This window comes from Bos grunniens, chromosome 8 (assembly GCF_055505025.1).
Source record: "Bos grunniens cultivar Pamir isolate PY7600 chromosome 8, Bosgru_T2T1.0, whole genome shotgun sequence".
In the NCBI taxonomy this organism is placed as follows: domain Eukaryota; kingdom Metazoa; phylum Chordata; class Mammalia; order Artiodactyla; family Bovidae; genus Bos; species Bos grunniens.
Window position 1 is genome coordinate 107656843 of NC_141172.1, and position 26738 is coordinate 107683580.

General features: G+C 39.1%; 1 long non-coding RNA gene across 1 annotated transcript in view; it reads left to right on the plus strand.

The window, feature by feature from the left end:
- LOC147367887 (uncharacterized) overlaps nt 1–26738 on the plus strand; it is a 140991-nt gene that overhangs the window by 85165 nt on the left and 29088 nt on the right. The window contains exon 2 of the long non-coding RNA XR_015169342.1: nt 12584–13038. This is a non-coding gene — a long non-coding RNA (uncharacterized LOC147367887). The remainder of the gene's footprint in view (nt 1–12583; nt 13039–26738) is intronic.

Here is a 26738-nt window from a genome sequence, read left to right on the forward strand (position 1 = left end):
GTTATACACCTGGAACTAATATGATATTGTAAATCAACTATACTTCAATAAAAAAAAAGAAACCACCCACTGTCACCGAATACAGCCTCTTCCAATTTCTGTTAATGTACACCAGCTTGGCAGTGGTTGACTTTCATAAAAATGATATACATGATAATTTACACTTTGGAAGAAAGATATTACTAGGAGTTTTTCACAACTAGAAAAAAGTGAATCTTATTGATAATTTATATTAAAATGGAATTCATTTATCATTTAATTTAAATATAGAAAAAGTATAATATAGAAATAAATGTACTAGGCCACATTATATTCTATTCTATGATTGTAATAAATATAATTTTAAAATTTAATGTATTAATATTATTACATTATAATTTTATTAGATATAACACTGAAAATAAAAAACCCCAAATGTTTATAATTTATCTGCCTATTGTTCTGTGTCTTCTCAGTGTTTTAAAGCAATGGACAGTTATTAGATCTATGATGAACAAAAATATAATGCAGGTTATATGAAAATGACTTCTGTTCTTCTTAATGTCTGCAGAGGAGATGCTGGCAACGTCTCCTTGCCAGGTGGGCTGTGGTAGTGAGGTAGGAAGTCTGTTGGTGATCTCTTCCTTGTCTCTCCCATCTTAGCCTTCTCACAGGAATTTTAAGTTCTTAAAGGGCAAGAGGGCAAAATCTACACTATACCTCTGTACAATGATGGTTTTTCATGGTAGCTGGTTTATAATAGGTTCCCAATAAACATTTGCTGCATTAATTAATTGGTAGATGCTTCTGAAGATGCACTGACAAAGGTGGTCAATTCTTGATTGAATAATGATGATAACAATGTCATAGTTGGAATGTAAACTGGTACAACCAATGTGGAAATCACTATAGAAGTTCATCAAAAAATTAAAGACAGAAACTACCATGTGATCTGGCAATTCCCTTCGTGGGTATATATATATATTGGAAGAAAATGAAAACACTAATTTGAAAAGACACATGTACCCCAATAGTAGTGTAATTTACAGCAGGCAAGATATGAACACAAGTGTTCAAGAGACAAATGGATAAAGTGATGTGGTATACATGTATAATACATATATATATATATATATAATGAATATTACTCAGCCATAAGTAGGAGTGAAATATTGCCATTTGCAGCCACATGGGTGGGTGGGCTTGGAGGGTATTATACTTCGTGAAATAAGTTAGACAAAGACAAACACAGTGTGTTTTCACTTATATATGGAATCTTAAAAGTAAAAGAAGTTAATTAATATAACAAAACAAAACAGAAACTCTCACAAACGCACAGAACAAAGTAGTGCTTATCAGTGGGATGAGATGGGGGGAAGGAGCAAGAGAAGATAAGGGATTAAGAAGTACAAACTGCTAGGAGGGAATGGCAACCCACTCCAGTATTCTCGCCTGGATATTTCAATGGACAGAGGAGTCTGGCGGGCTACAGTCCGTGGGGTCTCAAAAGAGTCAGACATGACAGAGATTAACATTTCATTTGTACTTCATATGTAGTATAATCTGTAAAAATATCAAATCACTATGTTTTATATCTGAAACAGATATATTGTAAATCAACCACATTTCAGTTAAAGAGACAAATAAAAAATAAAACACATGAAAAGAAACAACATAAGAAAAATGTATGCTCACCTCGTTATTTAAAATTTTTAATCAAAATCTAAATTTTGTATTTAATGTACCTTTGCTCACTCTATTTCATATTATAAAAATAATGTCACTGTTACTCATATAAACATGTATAACCAGTTAGCTAAATTTTCTCTTTCAAATTTTACTTACTGAAGTAATAATAGCAACTATGTGCTATATATGATATTTCTCTTGGGTCATAGGGACCTATATGCAAGCATTTGAACACATTTGAGATTTTTGTTTGCTCATTTAAAAAAATGCATTGAAGTCATATTAGACTCACAGATATCACAACTATAGGACAGGGAGGTTCAGTGCTCTTCCCACCTGCTTTCTCAATATAGTGACCTTACATAGCAGTGATGGTGAAGTCGCTGTCATATCCGACTCTTTGCGACCCCATGGACAATAGCCAACCAATCTCCTCTGTCCATGGGATTTTCCAGTCAAGAATACTGTAGTGGGTTGCCATTTCCTTCCCCACGGGATCTTCCCGACCCAGGGATCAAACCCAGGTCTCCCACATTGTAGGCAGACTCTTTACCATCTGAGCCACCAGGGAAGGCCTTACATAACTAGAGTAAACTATCAAAAGCTGGAAACCTCCATTGACTTTGTGCAATTTTTATCACCTTTGCATACATGCATGTGTGTGTTTGTATTTCTGTTAATGTGTGTACAGCTCTATGCGATTTTACTACCTTCATAGATTCTTGTAATCACTACCATAATCAAGACAAACAAAGTTGCATCACTACAAAATTCCCTCAGCTACCCTTTGATAGTTAAACCTACTCCCTTTTCCCTTCCTGATCCCACCTCTAAGTCCTGCCAACCACACATCCGTTACCATCTTTAAAATTTTGTCATTGTGGGAATGTTGCATAAATGGAAACATATATGTTAATTAATTTTTAGCAAGTAGCACCATATTATTCACATTAACCTGTATCTCTGTTTTCCACTGCTTAAAAATAAATCCTAGACACTCCTATAGGTCAGCACACATGTTAGTAATTCTTTGCCCTCTAATTTTTTAAATTATTTTATTTATTGATTTTTGGCTGTGCTGGGTCTTTGTTGGTGCGTGGGTTTTTGTCTAGCTGTGGTAGGCAGGCTTCTCATTTCGGGGGCTTCCCTGATAGCTCAGTTGGTAAGGAACCCACCTACAATGCAGAACACCTGGGTTGGATTCCTGGGTCAGGAAGATCTCCTGGAGAAGGGATTGGCTACCCACTGCAGAGTTCTTGGTCTTCCCTCATGGCACAGCTAGTAAAGAATCTGCTTGCAATGTGGGAGACCTGGGTTCGATCCCTGGGTTGGGAAGATCCCCTAAAGAAGGGAATGGTTACCCACTCCAGTATTCTGGTCTGGAGAATTCCGTGGACTGTAACAAGTCCGTTGGGTTGCAAACAGTCAGACATGACTGAGAGACTTTCACTTTCACTCTTGTTGAGGGCGCTGGGCTCTAGGGCACATGGACTTCAGTAGCTGTAGTTCCCCAGCCTCTAGGGCACAGACTTAGTAGTTCTGGCAAATGGATTTAGTTGCATGTGGGATCTTCCCAGATCAGGGATAGAACCTGTGTTTCCTGCATTGGCAGGCAGAATCTTTACCACTAAACCACCAGGGAAGCCCCTGCCCTCTAATTTTTAATATATATAGAATGATAAATAGGGCTTCCCTGGTAGCTCAGCTAGTAAAGAATTCCCCTGCAATACAGAAGACCCAGGTTCGATTCCTGGGTCAGGAAGTTCCCCTGGAAAAGGGATAGGCTACCCACTCCAGTATTCTTGGGCTTCCCTGGTGCTTCAGATGGTAAAGAATCTGCCTGCAAGGTGGGAGACCTGTGCTCAATTACTGGGTTGGGAAGATCTCCTGGAGGAGGGCATGGCAACCCACTCCAGTATTCTTGCTTTGAAAATCCTCATGGACAGAGGAGGCTGGTGGGCTACAGTCCACGGGGTCCCAAAGAGATGGACACAACTGAGCAACTAAGCACATAATTATAAATAAATACAATACAAAATTTAACACTATCAGAATCATATCAAACAGTTTTTTAAGTATGGTTTCTATGTGCTCCTCCTCTTTTCTTTTTCTTCAGATCAACTCTTCCTAAGTGCATCCCTCAACTAAGTAACCATAGCAACATTTTGATGTATATTATTATGTATTCTTTGCCATAGTCATCATATAAATATATATATATATGTACACGTATATATATCAGAAAAAAGATATGATTACACACACACACCAAATGTAAAAAAGCAGAACTACAAAATAATGTAAATAATATAATTTTATTTATTAAAAATAAAAGCTACTGCTCTTATTGATTATAAAATAGAATCATAATATATACTTTTTAGCATCCTGGTTTTTTCCAACAATATCGCTCAAAATATCCTCCAAGTCAAATGTTACAATTTACAATGTTACTTCAATTGCTAAATACTATTCTAAAGTTTGAGCATATATTACAGTGTGGAATGATGTACACCTTCTCTAATAATGAATGAAATTTTTGTTTCTAATTTTTGACACTACCAACAATATTGAAATAAGCACAGTGTATGTATTATATACGTGTGCATGTGTATTATATATGTATATATGTCATATATATATGTCTATGTGTGTGGAGAAGGCAATGGCAACCCACTCTAGTACTCTTGCCTGGAAAATCCCATGGACAGAGGAGCCTGGTGGCTGCAGTCCATGGGGTCGCTAAGAGTCGGACACGACTGAGCGACTTTACTTTCACTTTTCACTTTCATGCATTGGAGAAGGAAATGGCAACCCACTCCAGTGTTCTTGCCTGGAGAATCCCAGGGACGGGGGAGCCTGATGGGCTGCCGTCTATGGGGTCGCACAGAGTCGGACACGACTGAAGCGACTTAGCAGCAGCATGTGTGTGTGTACATGTATAAAGTGATAGAGAATTCTATTGCAAGTAACAGTTTACCACAAACTTGGAGGCTTAAAAAATGCTTTTTTCCTCTTGCTGTTATTGAGATCGTAAGTCCTACAATGGATTGACAGTTTTTGCTGAAGGCTGTAGGAGAGAAACCACTCTCCTGTCTTTTTCACGGTTTACCTCCATTCCTTGGCTGATAGCCTCTTCCTCATATCACTCCAATCTCTTTCTCCCACCACCAGTCTTCTAATTACATCTCCCTTCTGTAAGGACCATTGTGAATACACGGGACTCACACAGATAATCCAGGATCGTCTCCGCATCTCAAAAGCCTCAATTTAATCACATCTGCAAAGCTCCTTATACTATGTCAGGCATACTTATACTATTGTATACTTATACTGGTTCCTTATACCATGTAAGGCAACATAGCCACACGTCACAGATTAGGATATGGACGTCCTGGGGCATGGGAATTATTCTGCCTGACACAGAGGCAGATGTTCATATTTAATTTCCAAAGGACAAATTCACTGGAATCTCAGTGAAAATGTTCAGTTGAATGGTGTGGAAAGTTGTCTTATTCAATCTCTTCCTTGCCATACATTGGGTGTAAGTGCATTTTTCCACCTCACTGACTTTAGAGTTAATATGATATGACTTTAAGGGGGTAAATTCTGGATACTTTCTTGATTTTTTTTTCTTATATTATAAGAATAGATCCTCAAAAGCAGTTGCTTCTTGAGTCTAATTCCCCAAAAGAGAAAACTCCAACAAAACCCAGCTATGGAGCCACAGGTGATCCACCAGACAAACTCTAGTAGGGGAAGCCTCATACTCTGTAGTGTCCAACTCTTTGTGACCCCATGGACTGTAGCCTGCCAGACTCCTCTGTTCTGGAATTTTCCAGACACAAATACTGAAGTGGGCTGCCATTTCCTTACTCCAGGGGACCTTCTTGACCCAGGGATCAAACTTATGTCTCTTGTGTCTCCTGCATTGGCAAGTGGATTCTTTACTACTGTGCCACCTGGGAAGCTCCTGTAAAAATCATATACATGTAAATTACATATATATATATATATGTAATTGGGCTTCCCTGGTGGCTCAAATGTTAAGAGAATCTGTCTGTAATGCAAGAGACCCAGGTTTGATCCTTGGGTTGAGAAGATCTCCTGGAAAAGGGAATGGCTACCCACTGCAGTATTCTTGCCTAGAGAATGCGATGGACAGAGGAGCCTGGTGGGCTACAGTCCATGGGGTCTCAGAATCAGACAGGACCGAGTAACTGAGAATGCATACATAATTAGAACATGTATATTACAGTTTTATGCAGAATAGTTTTACTTTTAATCTCCTCTCTTTTTTTTTTCTTGGTCATGAAATTTACTCCTATGCTTAGAATATCTTGAGATACTTTTGTTTTATTTATTTAATCTTTTATTTTTGTATTTAAGCTTCTAAACCATCTGGAATTTATTTTTTCTATGATGTGAGACAGGCTCCAACTTAATTTTCTTCCAGATGGGTAGCCAGTTGTGCTAGCTCATTTTAGTTTAATCATCCTTTCCCCCCACATTGAAATGTTGCTTTTGTTACATTTTAAATTCTCATATAAATATTGTGACCTCTTTTTGGATTCTGAATGTATATACTTTCTGTCATGCAATTTTCTAAGTCCTAGAATTATAGCATGGAGCCAAGCAAAGGCCTCATTTTCCTGGAGTTTATATTCTAGTAGAAGAAAGTAGAAAATAACTAACTAAATCAGTCAATTAACCAATCAATTTTTGATGTTAATAAAATAAAGCAGGAGATAAAAAAATGAAGACAGGTAGTCTTTAGAGAGTGTCCAAAGACTTATTTATTCATAAAATAACTCTTGAACAGAAACTTGAATGATGCTACAGAGCTGTGTATATATCTATTATCAGAGTATTTGAAACAGAGGAAACAGCAAATGTAAAATCCTTAAAGAGGAGAGTGTTTGGCGTGCTCTGTCTGAAAACTAGCAAAGCTAACGTGGCTGGATAATGTGTTGGAATCAGCCTCCTCAGAGACTAATTTATTTTATATATTTTTATATTTGTATCTCAATACTAACGAGCATTGATACAATTCTGTGTTGGTTATTGGACTGTTAAAATATTAGTAAGGCAAGTCAGTCTTCACTATCCTCCTTTTGATACTTTTTCTTGGATATTGTTTAGGACTTTATATGACTTTTAAGATTATTTTATTGAATTATCTTTTTCCTCAATAAAGGAAGAGTAGAGATAAATACTGGAGAAGGCAATGACACCCCACTCCAGTACTCTTGCCTGGAGAATCCCAGGGACAGGGGAGCCTGGTGGGCTGCAGTCCATGGGGTCGCTAAGAGTCGGACACGACTGAGCAACTTCCCTTTCGGTTTTCACTTTCATGCATTGGAGAAGGAAATGGCAACCCACTCCAGTGTTCTTGCCTGGAGAATCCCAGGGACGGGGGAGCCTGGTGGGCTGCCGTCTATGGGGTCGCACAGAGTCGGACACAACTGAAGTGACTTAGCAGTAGCAGAGGTAAATAGCTACTTAGGTAGAAATTTAGATAGATTACATTTACATGCAATTAGTCTAATTGGAATTGGCATAATTTTTATATTAATTGCTGGAAAGTTGACTATAGTATTAAATCTTTCCATCCATCCAAGCCATGCTATTCGCTTCAGGAATTTTTATTTTGTGTTTTCCAATAATACTGTTTAGGATTATATATATCTTATTTCTTTAATGTTGAATTTATTTCTAAAATTTAAAGTTTTGGGCTATTTAGATTATTTCTCAATTTCTTTTTTCAACTGAATTTTGCTAGAATAGAGATAATATATTTATTTTGTACATTTATTTTATATTCAGTCACCAAGCAAATTCTCTTATTATTTTCATGTGTCATCATTCTGATGGATTATCTCTGTATATAACATTCAAGAGGAGATGGTTAAGTATCTTCTTTTCAAATTCTTTACAAAAGTAATTTAATTCTCCTGTTTTTGAATATTTGCTAGAACATCTAAGGCATGTTGGAATATTAATGTAGATAGCAGTTATTTCTTCCAGTGTCCTGATATTTTTTGTATTAAATAGTTTTTATTCAATTTGTACTTAACTATAATTTTTAAGAATGGGTTTTAAATTTATTAAATGCATTTTCACAATCTTTTGATGGAGTCAGCTAATTTCCCCTTTAATATGGTGATGTAGAAAATTAGGTATATTTTCAAATGAACCTCATAGTCAAAGAATAAACCCTACGTGGTAATGCTTTTTGAAATTTTAAAAATTATTTCTAATTAATTTCTTCTCTATGCATTTATTTTTCTTCTTTTGAAATTTCTATCCTCCGTGTACTAGATCTCCTATATGTCTTACCTGTTACTTATAACTGCATTCTTGATGTTCATTACTTCATATATTATCTTCGTGCTTTGAAATACTTGTTTTCTATTTGATCTCTGTCCCTGTCTTCTTCCCTCCCTCCCTTCCACTCTCTCTTATCTCCTTCTCTCCTTCTTTTTTTTTTTTATTAATTACTAGAAATATGACCCTTTGTAGTATTAAATCTTCCCATCCACTAAAAACCAACAGGTTTTATTTTATATATTTCAATAGGCTTGTAAATGGTTTACAATCTTAAAAGACTATTGATTACAATCTTAAAAGAATGCATATACTCTTTAATGATGTTTTAGTTGTTTAGAGTGACCTCTTTCTCCTTTAACTCTGTATTTTGTTCCCTGATCTTCCTCTCTATCTAGCTGCAAGCCCTGCTGGGTGTCTTGTTATGGTCCTTTGACTGCTCCCTGGAGCAGTGCCAAAACTTTTCTGTGGAGCTTCCAAAAAATAACACCTTGACTGTAGAAGTCTCATGAGAGATTGAAGGTTCAGGAGGTAGTCCATGAAGGCCCTGATGAAGTAGTAGGGTGTAGTCCCTCTATTCCCTGGTCTCCTGTCTTTGTACTTCAAGTCCTCCTGCCCATGAATGTCAGGAGGTGGAGCACGCCTACTGCAAGCCATGTGAACTTCCTCCTCTGAAGGGTCACGGTTCTTCGTTCTGTTTTTTAAAATATTTATTTATTCATTTGACTGTTTCACATCTTAGCTGCAGCCTGCAGGATCTTCAATCTTGGTTTCAGCATGTGGGATCTTTAGTTGTGGTATGTGAACACTTAGTTGGAGCATGTAGGATCTAGTTCCTTGACCAGGGTTTGAACCCAGACCACCTGCATCGGGATTGTGGGATCTCAGCCACTGGGCCACTAAGGAAGTTCCAGGTCATGAATTTTGATAGGTCAACCATTTACCAGGATTCTCCACTAATCACTAGGCTTTCTTTTGATTGAAAGGGAAAGCTGTTCTTCATATTCAATTTCATTAGGATTTCAGCAGAAGCTAAGATTTTCAACCTTTTTTAGGTTCTGCATATCTGCTTGTCCCAGCTCTGCTCAGCACAATAGCATGTTCAAGGCACCATTTTTCTAGAATCCTCTCAAGGCTTAGTTTGGCATCAGTGAGCCATGATGGAAACCAGATCATTTCTGGAAACAAAGCATCTTTGATCTCATCTTTGCCTATTGATGAGACACTGATCAAATTTATTACTGTTAAATGTCTGTACATGTATCATCATTATATTGTTATTTAAATTTAGAAGCATCTTTCTCTTTCCTAAAGTTATGTATATTCTTATGGACATTATCCAACCCTTTCATGAATTAAAAAAAGAGGAGGAAAAAATGATGAATTATTTCCTGCATGTATATACATCATTAACAATCATCTCTCTTTGGCATTCTTTAAAATATGTATAGCTTCTAAGATTCATGACATCAATTACTTGATCTCCATTGTGATCCAATAACATAAAGGTATATATATATTTTTAAATAATCAACATTCATGAAATGCTTATTACTTTGTGTGTGTGTGTGCTAAGTCACTTCAGTCATGTCCGACTCTGCGACACCATGGACTGTAGCCTGCCAAGTTCCTGGGTCCATGGAATTCTCCAAGAAAGAATACTGGAGTGGGTTGCCATTTCCTTCTAAAGGGGATCTTCCAAACCCAGGGATCAAACCCACATCTCTTGCTGCTCCTGCATTGCAGGCAGATTCTTTACTGCTGAGCTGCTGGGAAGCCCATAGTACTTGGTAGACATTATATAAAATTTATCATGTTTCAACATTAACTCTTTGGAAAGCCACTATTATTATTGGCATTTTATACATGAGGAAAATAAAATATAGGCTTATATTTTACTCTAAAATTTCAAAAAGAGTAGTCCAATTGCAAAGGCATGTCTAGTTAGTGGTGGATCTAGAAACTCACTCCCCTAGAATTTGATTTTAAAGTGTGTACTCCTAACCACTGTGTAATCATATAGGGTAAATATTACCATTAATATTTCCTGGTCAAGAGACTGGTTGAATACGTTGACTTGCTTGCCCATAATCATTCAGCAAATAAAAGGTGAAGCAGAGACCATAAATCATGTCTTCTCATTTTACACATGTATTTCTTTCCAAAAGTAATTGCAGTTTCAGACCATGAATTTTAAATCATTATACCTAGGCTCAAGCACATATTTATTAATCAAAATAGGAACCATTACAATCAACATATTTTTGCCAACAAGAAATAAGTTTGATTATTCCTATAGCATAAAAATTCACGCTTTGGGATTTGACAAACTCTTGGAGAGCATTTCTTCCTCCTGCTGGTTGTGGAAGTGTTTTCCCTCCAAAAAGTTGCTGATATGTTTGAAGAAGTGTCAGTCGGTTGGCTAGAGGTCAGCTAAATGTGGTGAATGAGGCAAACCTCGTAGCACAATTCATTCAACTTTTGAAGCGTTGGTTGTGCCAAGTGCAGTCGGGAGTTGTCATGGAGAAGAATTGGGCCCTTTCTGTTGACCAATGCTGGCTGCAGGCGTTGCAGTTTTCTGTGCATCTCATCAATTTGCTGAGCATACTTTTCAGATGTAATGGTTTCACGAGGATTCAGAAAGCTGCAGTGGATCAGATCAGCTGCAACCACCAGTGGCCATGACCTTTTTCTGATGCAAGTTTGGCTATGGGAAGTGTCGTGGCGTTTCTTCTCGGTCCAGTCACCGAGCTGGTCATTTCCGGTTGTACTATAAAATCCACCTTTTGTCACATGTCACAATCCAGTGGAGAAATGGTTCATTGTTGTGCATAGAAAAAGAGAAGATCACACTTAAAAATGATTTTTTTTTTTTTTTTTGGTCAGCTCATGAAATACCCACTTATCGAGTTTTTCACCCTTCCAATTTGCTTCAAATTCTGAATGACTGTAGAATGGTCAAAGTTGAGTTCTTTCTTTTTTTTTTTAATGTATTAATTCACATTTTTTTAATTTTTATTTTTGCTTTACAGAATTTTGTTGTTTTCTGTCAAACCTCAGCATGAATCAGCCATAGGTCAATGTTGAGTTCTTTGGCTATTTCTTAGAACAGAATCAGCTTCAGTGATTGTTCTCAGTTGGTCATTGTCAACTTCTGATTCCCAGACACTGCACTCATTCAAGGCTCTTGTTTCCTTTGCAAAACTTCTTAAACCACCACTGCACTGTACATTCCTTAGCAGTTTCTAGGCTAAATGTGTTGTTGATGTTGCGAGTTGTCTCTGCTGTTTTACTACCCATTTTGAACTTGAATAAGAAAATTGCTTGAATTTGCCCAACACCATTCTCATAATCTCAAATAAATATAAAATACACAGCAAGTAATAAGTCATTAACAAAAAACATACAGAGAGAAATGAGCATTAAATGATGTTTAACATAAGCACATTTACTTAAGAATGTATTCCAATATCAAACTGCAGAGTTCAACAATGCAAAGCTACAATTACTTTTGCACCAATCTAATAGAAACTGATCAGTTAGCAATTATATGGACACATTCAAAGGTATTATAATACCATTTGCTTTAGCCATGGGTAAACCAAAGAGATTCATGCACATGTTTCTTATGCATTTTACAGTATAACTATTTTTAATTGTTCTCACTGCTGCTACAGATTAATCTAATTATGGCCACTGCTTTTTAATTTCATTTTGAAAATTTGTTCTAATTTTTGTATAAATTTTGGCAACATAAAAGCAAATTTGGTGGCAAAGCTTTTAGAAAAAGGAAGCCGATTTCTGATAAAGATATTATAAAGAATATGTTAACAAAAAACAATTAAAATAATTTCCAAAATTTAAATTGAGTTGTTTCAGAAATGTTAGTTCAAGTCGATGAATATTCATTGAGTCCTTCTGACATGCTGGGCACAGAGCTAGGCACAGCAGGAGAGAGAGAGAGATCATAAAAGCAGTTCCTGCCTTTGGGGGGCTCTAATTTAATGGGAGAGACAGGCATGTAGACAGTCTTAATATTAGCCAGGCCATTATAAATGTTATAACAAAGGGACTGAGAAAGTGCAATTGGAGTATAAAGGAAACAGATATTAACTCCAACTGGGCAAACTTGAGCAAACAAATAAACTCCACAGCTGGTGCAATAAAATGTGATTTCAGGGAAAAAAATACTTTAGTTTTAATTGCTTTCACTGTTATTAGGCAAGTTGCCAAGAAATGTTTTCTTCAATATCAAGTAATATCTCAAGAGTATCACTTTTAGAAGCAAAGAATATACCTTCATAGTTAAACTACTCATTTGAAGATTTGAGAGTAAAATACTCACCCTGACAATGGTTAGTTCTAATAATCTATTTATTTTTCAATGATGTAAACTCTAGACAAAGGAAGTAACTTTCCAAAGTTTCTATATGATAAATAAATCACTGAGCCATAAAAATTAGGGCACAAATCACATGACTTCTAGGGCAGTTGGTTTCCTGTTTCACTGTGGTTCTCCTGGCTTTTGTGTCTTTGCATATCCTTCCTTTCAAAAAAATATCCATAAGCCATTTTTCTGTTTCTCTAGGTTCCTTCATTGTTAAGATCAAGTGGACTTCTCTTTTTCGAGATCATGAAGAGCACTGTGAAAATGCAGTTACTGGGAGTGATGTCAACATCATGGCTGAATAAGATGTCCTTCTCCTGGCCACCCCTCCACAACAACAGTTTGGCATCAGTCCAAAACAAAAGTGCATTTGTAGGAGCTGTGGGATCTAAAACCACACACCTAGGAACCCAGAAAACTCTGACCCACCTGTGAGTCAGACGATGGGCATACAGACTTGGGCCTGACTGTGGATCCTGCAATGGCCCATGGACAGGCTTCAGTGTCTCCCAACTGTGGTCCTGGAGCTCCTGGAGATCACTGATGTGGATAATCACTCACAACCAACAGAGTCTTTAACAGAATCCAGGTTTCCTGTTGAGAAGTTCCAACATAACATTAAAGCCCAAATCACAATTTGGGATGCACAGGAGAAGGTAAGATGAACAATTGGACTTTAATCCACTTGACCCCTCCACCCAGACACACAGCCCAATGCCAGGGAAGACCTTTTGGCCTGTGATTTCTCCTGCAGGGGAAAGTGGGAGTGTATGAATGAAGATGGGGCTTCCCAAGCTATGTGGAACTTGGACAAAGAGGCCCATTTCTTAGATCCATCTAGAGAACAGGTTCCCCCTTGCTATGTGAAAGGAATCCTATGAAAACTTTGTAAGCCAGAATAATGTAAAATTCAAAATTGATTACAATGGGCTCTGAATATCCTCACAGGGATTGGTTTCAGGACTCCCTCATAGGGGTACCCAAATCCACAGATGGTCAAGGCCCTTATGAATCAGATCAGATCAGATCAGTCGCTCAGTCGTGTCTGACTCCTTGCGACCCCATGAATCGCAGAATGCCAGGCCTCCCTGTCCATCACCAACTCCTGGAGTTCACTCAGACTCACGTCCATCAAGTCAGTGATGCCATCCAGCCATCTCATCCTCTGTTGTCCCCTTCTCCTCCTGCCCCCAATCCCTTCCAGCATCAGAGTCTTTTCCAATGAGTCAACTCTTCACATGAGTTGGCCAAAGTACTGGAGTTTCAGCTTTAGCATCATTCCTTCCAAAGAAATCCCAGAGCTGATCTCCTTCAGAATGGACTGGTTGGATCTCCTTGCAGTCCAAGGGACTCTCAAGAGTCTTCTCCAACACCACAGTTCAAAAGCATCAATTCTTCAGCACTCAGCCTTCTTCACAGTCCAACTCGCATGACCACAGGAAAAACCATAGCCTTGACTATACGAACCTTTGTTGGCTAAGTAATATCTCTGCTTTTGAATATGCTATCTAGGTTGGTCATAACTTTCCTTCCAAGGAGTAAGTGTCTTTTAATTTCATGGTTGCAGTCACCATCTGCAGTGACTTTGGAGCCCAGAAAAATAAAGTCTGACACTGTTTCCACTGTTTCCCCATCTATTTCCCATGAAGTGATGGGACCACATGCCATGATCTTTGTTTTCTGAATGTTGAGCTTTAAGCCAACTTTTTCACTCTCCACTTTCACTTTCATCAAGAGGCTTTTGAGTTCCTCTTCACTTTCTGCCATAAAGAGTGGTGTCATCTGCATGTCTGAGGTTATTGATATTTCTCCCAGCAATCTTGATTCCAGCTTGTGTTTCTTCCAGTCCAGCATTTCTCATGATGTACTCTGCATATAAGTTAAATAAACAGGGTGACAATATACAGCCTTGACATACTCCTTTTCCTATTTGGAACCAGTCTGTTGTTCCATGTCCAGTTCTAACTGTTGCTTCCTGACCTGCATACAAATTTCTCAAGAGGCAGATCAGGTGGTCTGGTATTCCCATCTCAGAATTTTCTACAGTTTATTCTGATCCACACAGTCAAAGGCTTTGGCATAGTCAAGAAAGCAGAAATAGATGTTTTTCTGGAACTCTCTTGCTTTTTCCATGATCCAGCGGATGTTGGCAATTTGATCTCTGGTTCCTCTGCCTTTTCTAAAACCAGCTTGAACATCAGGACGTTCATGGTTCATGTATTGTTGAAGCCTGGCTTGGAGAATTTTGAGCATTATTTTACTAGCATGTGAGACCAGTGCAATTGTGCGGTAGTTTGAGCATTCTTTGGCATTGCCTTTCTTTGGGATTGGAATGAAAATTGACCTTTCCCAGTCCTGTGGCCACTGCTGAGTTTTCCAAATTTGCTGGCATATTGAGTGCAGCACTTTCACACCATCATCTTTCAGGATGTGGAATAGCTCAACTGGAATTCCATCACCTCCACTAGCTTTGTTCATAGTGATGCTTTCTTTTTATTTATTTATTTTTTTTTTTTTTAAATTTTATTTTATTTTTAAACTTTACAATATTGTATTAGTTTTGCCAAATATCGAAATGAATCCGCCACAGGTAAACCCGCGTTCCCCATCCTGAACCCTCCACCATCCTCCCTCCCCTACCCTCCCTCTGGGTCGTCCCAGTGCACCAGCCCCAAGCATCCACTACCGTGCATCAAACCTGGACTGGCGACTCATTTCATACACGATATTATACATGTTTCAATGCTATTCTCCCAAATCTCCCCACCCTCTCCCTCTCCCAGAGTCCATAAGACTGATCTATACATCGGTGTCTCTTTTGCTGTCTCGTACACAGGGTTATTGTTATCATCTTTCTAGGCCCACTTGACTTCACATTCCAGGATATCTGGCTCTAGGTCAGTGATCACACCATCATGATTATCTGGGTCGTGAAGATCTTTTTTGTACAGTTCTTCTGTGTATTCTTGCCATCTCTTCTTAATATCTTCTGCTTCTGTTAGATCCATACAATTTCTGTCCTTTATCGAGCCCATCTTTGCATGAAATGTTCCTTTGGTATCTCTGATTTTCTTGAAGAGATCTCTAGTCTTTCCCATTCTGTTGTTTTCCTCTATTTCTTTGCATTGATCACTGAAGGCTTTCTTATCTCTTCTTGCTATTCTTTGGAACTCTGCATTCAGATGCTTATGTCTTTCCTTTTCTCCTTTGCTTTTTGCTTCTCTTCTTTTCACAGCTATTTGTAAGGCCTCCCCAGACAGCCATTTTGCTTTTTTGTATTTCTTTTCCATGGGGATGGTCTTGATCCCTGTCTCCTGTACAATGTCACGAACCTCATTCCATAGCTCATCAGGCACTCTATCAGATCTAGGCCCTTAAATCTATTTCTCACTTCCACTGTATAATCATAAGGAATTTGATTTAGGTCATACCTGAATGGTCTAGTGGTTTTCCCTACATTCTTCAATTTAAGTCTGAATTTGGCAATAAGGAGTTCATGGTCTGAGCCACAGTCAGCTCCTGGTCTTGTTTTTGCTGACCATATAGAGCTTCTCCATCTTTGGCTGCAAAGAATATAATCAATCTGATTTCGGTGTTGACCATCTGGTGATGTCCATGTATAGAGTCTTCTCTTGTGTTGTTGGAAGAGGGTGTTTGTTATGACCAGTGCATTTTCTTGGCAAAACTCTATTAGTGTTTGCCCTGCTTCATTCCGTATTCCAAGGCCAAATTTGCCTGTTACTTCAGGTGTTTCTTGACTTCCTACTTTTGCATTCCAGTCCCCTATAATGAAAAGGACATCTTTTTTGGGTGTTAGTTCTAAAAGGTCTTGTAGGTCTTCATAGAACCGCTCAATTTCAGCTTCTTCAGTGTTACTGGTTGGGGCGTAGGCTTGGATTACCGTGATATTGAATGGTTTGCCTTGGAAACGAACAGAGATCATTCTGTCGTTTTTGAGATTGCATCCAAGTACTGCATTTCAGACTCTTTTGTTGACCATGATGGCTATTCCATTTCTTCTGAGGGATTCCTGCCTGCAGTAGTAGATATAATGGTCATCTGAGTTAAATTCACCCATTCCAGTCCATTTCAGTTCGCTGATTCCTAGAATGTCGACATTCACTCTTGCCATCTCTTGTTTGACCACTTCCAATTTGCCTTGATTCATGGACCTGACATTCCAGGTTCCTATGCAATATTGCTCTTTACAGCATTGGACCTTGCTTCTATCGCCAGTCACATCCACAGCTGGGTATTCTTTTTGCTTTGGCTCCATCCCTTCATTCTTTCTGGAGTTATTTCTCCACTGATCTCCAGTAGCGTATTGGGCACCTACTGACCTGGGGAGTTTCTCTTTCAGTATCCTATCATTTTGCCTTTTCATACCGTTCATGGGGTTCTCAAGGCAAGAATACTGAAGTGGTTTGCCATTCCCTTCTCCAGTGGACCACATTCTGTCAGATCTCTCCACCATGACCCGCCCATCTTGGGTTACCCTACGGGCATGGCTTAGTTTCATTGAGTTAGACAAGGCTGTGGTGCTAGTGTGATTAGATTGGCTAGTTTTCTGTGAGTATGGTTTCACTGTGTCTGCCCTCTGATGCCCTCTTGCAACACCTACCGTCTTACTTGGGTTTCTCTTACCTTGGGTGTGGGGTATCTCTTCATGGCTGCTCCAGCAAAGCGCAGCCATTTCTCCTTACCTTGGACAAGGGGTATCTCCTCACCGCAGCCCTTCCTGACCTTCAGTGTGGGATAGCTCCTCTAGGCCCTCCTGCGCCTGCACAGCCACGGCTCCTTGGACCATATCTCCCTCATGAATATGGTGCAATATTTTTACATAGCTTACACACATCCTACTCTACACTCATCTAACACAATATAAATTCAGTGGGCCCTTGGACAATATGGGTGTGAACCTTGTAGGATCACTTACATATGAATGTTTTATATCCTCACATACAACGAACAGATTTTATAGGACTGACTAGGCTTCCCTTGTGGCTCAGCTGGTAAAGAATCCACCTGCAGTGTGGGAGACCTGGATTCGATCCCTGGGTTGGAAAGATACCCTGGAGAAGGGAAAGGCTACCCACTTTAGTATTCTGGCCTAGAGTATTCCATGGACTGTATAGTCCTTGGGGTTGCAAAGAGCCAGACATAACTGAGCGACTTTCACTTTCACTTTCACATTCATAGTGAAAGTATATTTTTTGTGCAGATTTTCAGCTTTTTGAAAGCTGAAACTCTGACTTCTAACCTCTCCATTGTTCAATTTTTTTTTTTTTTTGTAAAAATTGAAATTCTTTGCAGATTTCTTTCAATTAGCAAAAACAGATACTAATGTAAGTGGCCACTAAAGTAAAGTGGTTTAAAGCAAACTTTAGAAAACTGGGTGGTACCTGAGCTGACTTGTGAGTTGAATGACTGGGAAACAGGAACAGTGGGTAGTGGCAAATAAGACTCTGGGGAAGGCATTAAGTGGATGTGGAGTCTACTGATTCCATCATGGATCCTCAAGAAGACTTCCTGTTGGCCACGGGGAACACCTCACTCATGAATCCCACCCCCAACTGGCCCAAGATCACTGTTAGCTCTCAATGCACCTCACCCACACTCCTTATCCTTTGCAACTGGCTCTCAATGTGTGATCCCAATGGCAAATTGGGAAATTCAGCCATTTGTGACAATATGGATGGTCCTTGAGATCATTATGCTAAGCAAAATAAGTCAGATGAATAAAGACAGTCAGTTCAGTTGCTGAGTCCTGTCCGACTCTTTGAGACCCCATGAACCACAGCACGCCAGGCCTTCCTGTCCATCACAAACTCCCAGAGTTTACCCAAACTCATGTCCATTGAGTTGGTGATGCCATCCAATCAAATACTGTATATTCTCTTATATGTGAAATGTAAAAAAGGCCAAACTCATAAAGACAGAGTAGAGTCATGGCTGCCAGGGACAGGGAGTGAGGGGTGTGGGGAGATGTTGGTCACAGTTATACAAGGGTCCAGTTATAAGGTGAATAAGCTCTGGAGAATCTAAACTACAGCATGGTGATTATAGTTAATAAGACTCTATTATATATTGGAAGTTGCTAAGATGTTAGATCTTAAGTGTTCTTACCATTTAAAAATGGTGATTCTGTGAGATGATGTAGATGTTAACTAATTCTACTATGGTAATCTTTTCCAATATATAAATGTTAAGTCATCACACTGTACACCTTAAACAATGGTGTGTGCCAATTATATCACAGTAGGACTGGAGAAAAATGCAATCATTGTCCATGCATTATAGACCATGAGGTAGTGCCTCTTTTATATTTATTTCTGCTCCAATGAAGTGTGTTCTATGGTGATTACTAAGGGGGTGGTACAATGCCAGATAGTCTGGATTCATATTATAGATACACCACTAGCTTTAAGCAAATTACTTAAAAATCTTATTGTTTCTGTTTCTCTTTAAAATGCTGAGAATAATAGTGCCTGCCTCGTAGTTTGTTTAAACTTTGACTGATCTGAAAGATGTAAATCTTTCAGAACAGTACTTTGAGCATGCCCAAGCCTGGTGCAAGCATTTGTGCTGAGTGGCTCGGTCATATCCAACTCTGCAACCTCGTGGACTGGAGCCCACCAGGCTCCTCTGTCCATGGGTATTCTCCAGGCAAGAGTAAGGATAATCTATTATTCATCCTATGCTTGCCTTCCTCACTTCAGAGGCAAATTGGTAGAAGATGGTAAAGGATGATAATGAACATGTATTTACGGAGAGTCTGATGTCTCATTTGAAATATCAGTTCAGTTCAGTCACTCAGTCGTGTCTGACTCTTTGGGACCCCGTGAATCGCAGCACGCCAGGCCTCCCTGTCCATCACCAACTCCTGGAGTTCACCCAAACTCATGTCCATTGAGTCGGTGATGCCATCCAACCATCTGATCCTCTGTCGTCCGCTTCTCCTCCTGCCCTCAATCTTTCCCAGCATCAGGGTCTTTTCCAATGAGTCAGCTCTTTGCATGAGGTGGCCAAAGTATTGGAGTTTCAGCTTCAACATCAGTCCTTCCAATGAACACCCAGGACTGATCTCCTTTAGAATGGACTGGTTGGATCTCCTTGCAGTCCAAGGGACTCTCAAGAGTCTTCTCCAACACCACAGTTCAAAAGCATCAATTTGAACTTTAAGACCAAAATTTAATACCTTGGTGTCAACTGACTATTCACAGGGACCTCATGCCACTACCTTCACTTTCAAACACATGAGGAAACTGAAGCTCAGAGAAGTCACATAACATACACTGATGATCCACCCATGCTGGGTGGACTGTGGGATCTTAGTTCCCTTATGAGGGACTGAACAGGGGCACCTGGCATAGGAAGACGGAGTCCTGACCACTGGACCCACCGTCAGGGGTATTTTTATTTTTACGTTTTATGCTTCTAGATGTACATATACACACTGTGTCTTCTTGATTATATGTGTGTCATATATAATAAAAAAAACTCTAATATCAGATACCAGAATTCAGTCTAGTGATCTTTTAACCTAGAAAGATGGGTTGGACTAAGTGATTATTTCAATATGTAAGATATATAAACATATAGCTATCAATTGTTTCTTCACGGCCATATTTCTTGCCTCTCCTTAATCTCTATATTTTAACCATGCTTTATTTTTTTTCATTCCAAACCTGGAATAAGTCATGATCTACCTGACCTAGTCATACACATCCTTACCTTCTGCATACTTCAGTCCTGCTCATTCTTTCCCAGATATACACACACAGAAGTAACTGCTTTTCTCCTTCATTTGCCCAACTGGTTCCTACAGCTCTTAATTCTTACCTTCAACCTCAAATTCTCCAGGACACGTTCTTTTTCTTTATCATTTTCATTCTGTTTAGATACGCTTCCTTTTTTTCGCCACATTGCTTTGTATCTCTTCATCATAGCATTTATCAAGTTGTATTGTAGTTATCTAAATATCTATATCTTGTACTAAAGTACAAGCTCCTTGAGCGTTGAGACTAAGCACATCACATTTACTGTTTCAATTTTGCCTAGTTCCATTCCTCAAGGAATATTTGATGAGTGAAGAAATGAAAGAGTGAACGAATGAATGAAAAACTGTTGGTACTCATTACACTTACATAAAAACGGCTATATCAAAACCTCCATTATTTGATTCAAATAATATAGATTTTAAAACTTATGGATTTAAAATGATTAAAAATAATAAGTGACCACCTTTAAAAGCCTAGTCTCAAATATAAGCCCATTTGTCATTTTCAGCATCCATATTGCCCACGATTTGCTTACCTTGAAGTAGAAAGGCACTGAGGTGCTATGATTAGGAGAGAGCTTGCATTCAGAGATTTGTACATAATTCATAGTTTAAGTTCTGCAAGTTTGCATAATAAATAGTTTAAATACTGCAGCAACAGAGCTGGAGAGGAAATTAGGATTCTGAATGAAAAAGTTAATTATACCTCCAAGGATTTTTTTTTTTTTTGCAGTACATTAAAAACAAGCTCAGAAGAGGATAATTTAGGCTAAAAAGAGACGGAAATGTGGAAGATTATGGGAGTGGTGATAACTGACAAGTTATCTTATTAAGTGGGGGTAATTAGAGTAAATTAATTTTGAAATTATAGCAGTGGATCCTAGATCAACAATAATGTAAATAATTTACGACGCAGATGATCTTGCAGCTGGAGTCAGTTCTGTCAGTGGAATCTGTTCTTAACATTATTGGCCATTTTCTCCACTTCAACCATTCTATTCAGATAACAAAGCAGGATATAGTTTAAAACTGGAACCCCACCCTTTCAGCCAGGTTGCCAAAACAAATCAAAGAATAAGAAATACTTACCAAAGGAAGTAGCTTTTCATACAAAGACATCATGGGCTATTCCTGCATACATTTGTATGTTTATTCATCCACCCAACTGAGATTCTATTACTATTACTGCTACTAAATAGTATTAATAAAGTTTTAGAGCTTAATATGTGTCTGGGTACTGGGTTGAGCGTTCCACATGCATTATCTTGTTTATGTTGATAGCCCTGAGAAATGTGCACAAACATTAATCTCAAACTAAGAGCTCAGAACAATGAAGCAACTTGCCCACGAATGCCTAATTAATAAGATCTTTGGTCTGAACCCTAGCAGGCTGGCTCAAGAGCCACACTCTAAGCTACTATACTCTGTCATGCATTTGCCTTGTGCCAGTGTCAAGGGCAGAAGCTTTCACTTTGAGGTGTTGTGATTTGGGAAATAAACACAAAGGGGAAAAGTCCAACTTTAAAAATCTATATTGGAGTGTAGTGAAGAAAGAAAGATTAAGAGGCAGAGGGTCTGGGCTCCAATCTTATTTAAATCTTGACATAGCTACAAACACTTGAGTTCATTATATAACCTAATTATCATTATCTCAATCTGCAAAATAAGGCAGATAAGAAGGTATAAGTTAGTAACAAGGCATGCCAATAATACTTTTGAACTAAGATGCTGGAGATGACTCTTGAGAGTCCCTTGGACAGCAAAGAGATCAAGCCAGTCAATCCTAAAGGAAATCAACCCTGAATATTCATCAGAAATACTGTGCTGAAGCTGAAGTTCCAGTACTTTGGCCACCTGATGTGAAGAACTGACTCAGTGGAAAAGACCCTGCTGCTGGGAAAGGTTGAAGGCAGGAGGAGAAGGGGGCAACAGAGGATGAGATGGTTTGATGGCATCACCAACTCAATGGACATGAGTTTGAGCAAACTCCAGAAGACAGTGAAGGATAGGGAAGCCTGGTGTGCTGCAGTTCATGGGGTAGCAAAGAGTTGGACACAACTGAGCAACTCAACAACCACAAAACAATACCAACAAAGGTGACAACTCACTCCATTCTCAAGGAGTGCTTCCAGTCCTTTCCACGTAAGGAGAGCTATCTCTGTCCACACACCCTGCTGAGAGAATGGCCCCAGAGAGCCTTGGCCTCCGCCTTGGAACTGGCCCACCCAGCCCACTCCATTCTTTGCTGCCACTGCTGCTCTGGGTGGAGTGGCCAAGTCACGCACTAGCCAGTAGAGTCTGAGAGCTTAGTAGGAAAAACTCTGCTCAGAAAACCCAATCCCTACTCTTGGAAATGTGTACTGGGAATTCAGATTAAACTAGGCAGCTGAAACCTTGATTTTTCTCCCTCTATCAGACTACGGCCGATTCATCAGCAAAAACTGGCAGCTCTTACTTCAAAACAGACTCCAAATCGCCCACTTACCACTCTATCTGCTACTACCTTCATTGTAGCCATCAACTTCTCTCACTGGAATCATTCCATCGTCTTTTGCCCTTGTCTCATATAGATATTTTTGCAACATAGCAGCCAGAACGTCTCTCTACTGTTCAATAGCTTCTCGTCCTACTCAGAGTAAACTAATGTTTTTTTAAATAGTTTGCATAGCCCTGTACAACTAGCGTCTCCGCCTTCCCTTTTTAACTCAATTCCCTTCTACTGCTGCCTTCCCTGTTCATCTCATATCAGTCACTCAGCCTCTTTCTTCCTTAGTATCCTCAACACCTACTCCCAATGGGATGGCCTTTCCACACACTTTTTTCTCTCTAATGCTCTCATAGGCATCTGCATGATTCACTCATTATCTTACCTCCTAAAGGCCTCTGATCACAGGTCATGTTTTGAATGAAACACTTGCTCTGACCACTCTGTTATAAATGGTAAGGGCCCACTGAAGTGAAGTGAAGTCATGTCGCTCAGTCATGTCTGACTCTTTGCGATCCCTTAGACTGTAACCTGCCAGGCCCCTCTGTCCATGGGGTTTTCCAGGCAAGAATACAGGAATGGGTTGCCATTTCCTTCTCCAGGGATCAAACCTGAGTGTCCCGCATTGCAGGCAGACTCCTTACCCTCTGAGCCACCAGGGAAGTAAGGACCTACTACCACTCAGGTAATCTTTCATCCCCCATTCTTGCTTGATTTTTCTCCCTTCCTTGGATCATCTTCTTTTTAAATAATTTATTTAATTATTTGGCTGTGCCGGGATTAGTTGTGGCATGTGGGATCTAGTTTCCTGATCAGGGATCAGACCTGGGCCCCCAGCATTGGGAATGTGGAGTCTTAGCTGCTAGACCACCAGGGAAGCTCTGCTTGGATCTTCTTCTGATCTATTAGAATTTTTACTACCTGCCTCTCCTAAACAGAATGCAGAGTCTCTATGGGTGGGGGTTATTATCTGCCTAAGAAAACACTGTATCACCAGCATGGCAGACACTGTAACATGACAAATACATGTTGAATGTTGGTTCAGTAAGTGAATGAATACATGAACGAGAGTTACAATTGGAAGCAAGGAGACCAGTCATGAGAGGCCATTATCAGTCCATGGTGTTGGTGAATAGAATCTAGCAGGTAAAAGTTAAGGGTGCAGAGACTCTAAAGAACAGAATAAGGAAACAGGTGAAATACCTGCAGCAATCATGTGTTTTGGAGGGAGGGAACCACAGATTCTTGCTCTGAGATCCAAAGAACCACATAATGCTCAAATTTCAGTGAGTGTGGCCTTCATCGTCATGGCTTTTAATGGTCTGAGCACCTTCAGAGTAATCCTTTCTCTGTAGCCCAAATTAAAAGCCACTTTTTCCATGAAACCTTCTACTCTCACCAATCTTAGTTAATTTGTCCCTTTTATTAGCTTTTATTGCATTATCATAACTCATTGCAGTAATTATCACAGTCTAGAGGATTGTATTTATGACAATGCTTCTCTGACTTCCTGACTTCTTATGAAAGGAGTCGAGGCTACATGACTTTAAGAACATTAAACCGGAGGGACCAGAATTTAGGACTTTCCTCTCTGAACAGTATTCTTTCTATTACTCAGATTCACCAGGTGTTCTTATCCTTTGAGGCTACCCTAAATATGAATCCAAGCAATAAGATTCTCAGTAGCAATAATTTACCCCTAATCATCTAACAGTGAACGAAAGCTTACCAGTAGAGTTAAATGGAAACATAATCTTCCCTCAAAAACTCTGAAGTCTTCATCCACCAAGTCCTAAGAGGTATTTCTAATAGACTTGTCAACTGGAAAAAATTAAACAATTACAACAACAAGAAGCAGCAATCATACTTCAGGACTGAGAACAGCCTTTCCGGTTGTTATTCCAGCTCTTAATTGTGCTCTCCTTGGTGAAACCTTCCAATTCTAACCTCTGTTTGTCCCTGCCTTCAATAGCCTCATCCATGAGTAAGGACTTGATGAGCCATCAACCAGTGGTTTTGTCCCCATGGGAGCCAGGAAAAGCAGGATAAATCCTGAAAAGCAAAAGTACAGTGTATACCTCAAACTCTGCCTCAAGCAAATGAGCTTAAAAATCATGATATTTTCCAAATTCTGGGGTCTTCCGTGAGCCCAAATATCCAAAGTTTCTTTCTTTTACCTATGATACAGTCAGCACTTATGTTGTGACAATAACACTGTGAGGCTTTGGTCTATGTTATTTCATTTAACACACAGCAGTGAGGTAGGCATTGAACATGAAATTGTTAGTCCAGCCTGTGAACTAGGCTGTCTGGTCCCAGAGTCCATGCTCTTGATCACCAGGATTAGACATTAACCATGAACTTCAGCAGACTTGGCTGAATCAAGGACTTCGATGTTTGGTCTTAATGAACCTGGCTTTCCTTTGCTAAGTTCTCCTAACACAAGTGGTCATAACTGAGTTTCTGTTCCACAGTGATCAGACTACCCAGAGTTTGGATTCTTTTGTGCTCTCTTGCTGGGACTCTTCATAATTTATCTTCATACTTACCTTCATAATCTAGGAAATTAACACTGGCTCCAACTGAAACCTAGACTGTAGTGTTCCTGTGGGCACTGTGATGTGAACTGCTCCCCTTCTGCTTCCTCGTGCCCACATTACTCCATAACCCATGTCATGGCCTAGGTTGCATCTTATTTATTATCTTATTAAATATCATCATGGATGTGTCAATAAGTAGGCTTGGAAATCACATATAAATCAGTTTACAATATTGTCTTTGACTGGGTTTTTTGGATGATATTATCTGACCCCTCTTCTCCTCCTTGAACTTCTAGATATCTCAGTAGGCTGGTGTGTCGCATGGCTTGCCTAAATATGACAAAGGCCCACCAAGGCCCAAAGGAAAAGGATGCCGCAAAGCTCATCAGAGGCATTTATCAAAGCAGCTTCAAACACAGACTCTGAACCCAAATTACTTGAGTTCAGAACCTAGACCCTACCACTTGCCACCTGCCTAGCCTGGCACATCATTTAATCTCTATAACCCCTACATTCAAGATTGCGAAGTCTCATGGAGTTGTCACTAGAATGCAATGAATTCTAGTGTGTAAAATGCTTCATATGCTTGTCTGATATATGTAAGCACTGCAGGATCATGATTGCTCATGTTATAGGAGCACTTGTGAAATTTAGGGTCCAGGACCAGGGATCAGAAGTTGGAAGATTTGAGAATAGGAAGCAAAGGATTGAGCATGTAGGTGGGGAATGAGAACCCTTTCTTGCCAATAGGTGTATCCGCTATGCAATTCTCACAAGATATGTGATAGAATTATCTCCATCTAAAGGGCCAGAGGCAGGCAAGAGCCATCTTTGTGTCTCCAAATTTTACTGATTAAATTAAATGAGCAGAAATATTTCTCTTGAATAATCTGGAATATTGAGATAAGAGGTCTAGGAGAATATTTTGTTTAATCACTTGCTTGCATATTATTAACGGGAAATTAATTTTCTAAAGTTAATTTTTATAGAAAAATATGTTTTTATTAATGTAATATTTGAAGCATACAAAGAGATGAAATGTATATGTAACTAAGGAAGAATAATAATAAAAGTGACACTTTGTTACCTACTACCTAACGTCAGACTCAGACAGCACCTTCAGTTTCACTGAAGAACTCAATGTGTCCCATTCAGATCCATTTTCCCTCCCACCTCCCCAGAGGTGATTTCCATCCTGAATGGTATATTTATGATTTTCTTATATTTTTTAAATATAGACTGACTGTGTACATACCCCAAGCTTATTATCTAGCTTGTGTTTTTTAGCTTTTAAAAAAATGGTATCATATTATAGATAGCCTTCTGAAACTTGCTTTCATTTTGATTCAATATGTTCTGTTTAAAATTCACCTGTGTCACTGAACATACCTGCAGTTCATCACTTTTTCACTATTATATAATATTCTACTATGCGGGACCATGTAAAAGAATATTCCTGGTGGAATGATTAACAGCACAGATTCAGTTCCTCTAGGCCACCTACATTTTCTTTGATTAGAGTGATTTTTTTTTTCTTGAATGTTATCTGTC